The 2,848-nt window shown below is 42.3% G+C and overlaps 1 non-coding gene across 1 annotated transcript; it reads left to right on the top strand.

Annotated features, from left to right (window-relative positions):
- Positions 1-2,741: 2,741 nt before the first annotated feature.
- On the top strand, positions 2,742-2,848 carry LOC121826964 (U6 spliceosomal RNA). Its single transcript, XR_006069118.1, has one exon. It is a non-coding gene; the product is annotated as a U6 spliceosomal RNA (small nuclear RNA).

Here is a 2,848-nt window from a genome sequence, read left to right as displayed (position 1 = left end):
AGAAAGCCTTAGAAAAACACAGTCTAACTGGGAGTAGGAAGCGGGGCTCTTCAGGGCAAGCTGCTCTACACAAGAGTGGCTTTGTGGCTCTCCTTTTGACATCCTCTAAGTTGCCCAAGCTCCTGCTGGGCTATAGGTGCACCCTGAATGACTACAGAAACAGAAACGGGGTGTTTCTCAGAACCTTTTAGAATGTGATCAATCATGGTCATACAATTTTGAATGAAACTCTAAAGGTTAGCACCGTGCCCTGCAGTCAGTCAGCAATCAAATGATGGTTATTATTGGAGCACCTGAAATCAACCCCCCTGTCCTCGGACAGACCCTTAAGCAGTCCCAGGAATGTACAGCCACCATTTTCAACTTAGCCACCTACAAGAGGAGTCCACTAAGTTAGCTACCGACTTCATACTCAGGTAAATTGCAGGCTGTGCCAAATGGATCCATAAAATTCTATGTTTAATGCGCTACTTAAGTTATCCTTTTAAAGATGGTTTCTCCATGATATGAAGGGCTTCAATGTGATAGGTCATAAATAAATTTATTTTGATGGTGATACAACTTGTGTCAAATGAGAATCAGAGAAACTTCAGGAAATTTACTATTTCAATTTACCTTCCATGTCACTCAGTTTTCCGCATCTATTCTTACACCGTATTGTGTAAGACTACTTCTGGAACTTTTTCCTTTGGCAAGGTTGGAGGTTAAATCCAGAGCCCTGTACATACTAGGCAAGTACTCTACCACTGAGCTTTATCCCCAGCCCTTTTTTGAATAGTGTCTCACTGTGTAGCTCAAGATGATCTTCCGGCCTCTACCTCCCAAGTACTGGGATCACATGCTTGTACACAATGCCTAGCTCCAACCTTCTGAGATTAAAAATAGACTGAACATAAAATGGTCTAAGCTTGAAGGGATACATGTAGCATATATGTATACATACATAATATATATACATACATATATATTACATATATATAAAGTAAATATGGACCTTTCAAGTGGGTTTATGAGTCAGAAGTCTGATAAAAGGAGAAAGTTCTTGTTTTCATTGTTTCTGGGGGCATTTTCAAAGGCCCAGAGATCTTTCATCTTGTTTTAAATGCACTTTCAAAGCAACTCTTATATGGCTTCTTAATTGCTCTCTCCTGTACATATGTGGGTTTGGTCTTCTGAGTGATTGCTCACTCTCCACTCAATTTACAATATAACTTTATGGCACCTCATTTTGATGCATTTACTTTGAAACTATAAAACCTTATTTTGTGAGTATTCAAACTTGTATCTCATAAACGACAGAAATAAAAATGTTGTCCTGGACCATGAGAATGCTTTTTAAACATTTTTAAAATCTAAATATTTTCTAGTAGAACAAATATGCATGTACAAAACAAGAGTTATCTAGAAGAGTCTGTATACTTGGCCACTGAATAACCACATGTCTGCTGGCATGGTAGAGGCCACTGCTTTATTTTAGCACAACTACAGAGTGGTCAGAAATAAGGAGGAACATTTTGAGGAAAGATGATGCTTGGGTAATCCACCAGCCCAGAAATCATACAGAACCATCTCCTTTCTCTGGAGAAAACTGTGATTCATTTTTTAATACCCACATATAATCTGGGCTTCTTTTATAATAAGCCTAGGATCTTCCTCATGCTTACTGTGAGTACAACTCATGGTTGGAGGTGAGGGAGAATGAGGCCTGGGTTGAAGCTTAGTTGAGGCTTGGGCTGTGGCTCAGCTGATACCATGCTCACCTAGAAGGCATGAAAAGTGCAAGGTGCAATCCCCGATACCACATAAACTGATCGAGACTAGGGGTGTAGCTCAAGGTTTGCCCAGAATACATGAAGTCCTGGTTTAGAGCTTCAATACACAGGACATGGCAGTACACACCTGTAATCCCAGTACGAGGACAAGAAGTTAAAGGTCACACTGAGAAGATAGTGAAGTGTCTTCCTTGCAACCATGAGCCCCTAAGTCTCAGACCCAGAAACACTTTTTTTAAGCAGGATAGCTCACGCTTGTAGCCTCATCACTAGGGAGACAGAGACACTGGTCCCAGGTCAATTTGATACCACATCTTTAAGAAAAAAACAAAAAGGCAGACAATGCCTCAGTTGGAAAAACAACACCCAAGGTTGTCCCCTGACCTCCACAAACATGCACACAGCCGGGCGGTGGTGGCACATGCCTTTAATCCCAGCACTTGGGAGGCAGAGGCAGACGGATCTCTGTGAGTTCTAGGCCAGCCTGGACTACCAAGTGAGTTCCAGGAAAGGCGCAAAGCTACACAGACAAACCCTGTCTTGAAAAAAAAAAAAAGGGCACACAACCTACAACCACACCTCCAAAATCCAGGGTCATCCTTGGCTACATAGCAAGTTTGAGATGGACTCCATGAGACCCCGGCTCAAAACACACACAGAGAGAGAGTGAGAGAGAGAGAGAGAGAGAGAGAGAGAGAGAGAGAGAGAGAGAGAGAGAGAGAGAAGAATATCAGAGAATCAGAAAACCCAACCCACCATGAAGCAGGAATGGTAGTGCATGTCTGAAACCCCAGCATTTTCAAGGCTGAGGCAGAAGCTTGTGAGTCAAAGTCCATATGGGCTACATAGTGAGTTCTAGGCCAAGGTGAGCTAAATAACAAGACATTGTCTCTTTTAAAAAATTAAACACAGGCTAGGAGGTGGTGGCACATGTCTTAAATCCCAGCACTCAGGAGGCAGAGGCAGGCAGATCTCTCACTTTGGCAGCACATACACTCAAACTGGAACCAAAGAGAGGATTAGCAAACTCCCTGCACAAGGGTGACATGAAAATCTGAGGAGTGTTCCATAGTTTT

This window comes from Peromyscus maniculatus, chromosome 1 (genome assembly GCF_049852395.1).
Source record: "Peromyscus maniculatus bairdii isolate BWxNUB_F1_BW_parent chromosome 1, HU_Pman_BW_mat_3.1, whole genome shotgun sequence".
Lineage (NCBI taxonomy): Eukaryota > Metazoa > Chordata > Mammalia > Rodentia > Cricetidae > Peromyscus > Peromyscus maniculatus.
Note: the sequence above shows the minus strand (reverse complement) of the source record. Positions and strands in the feature narration are given on the sequence as shown.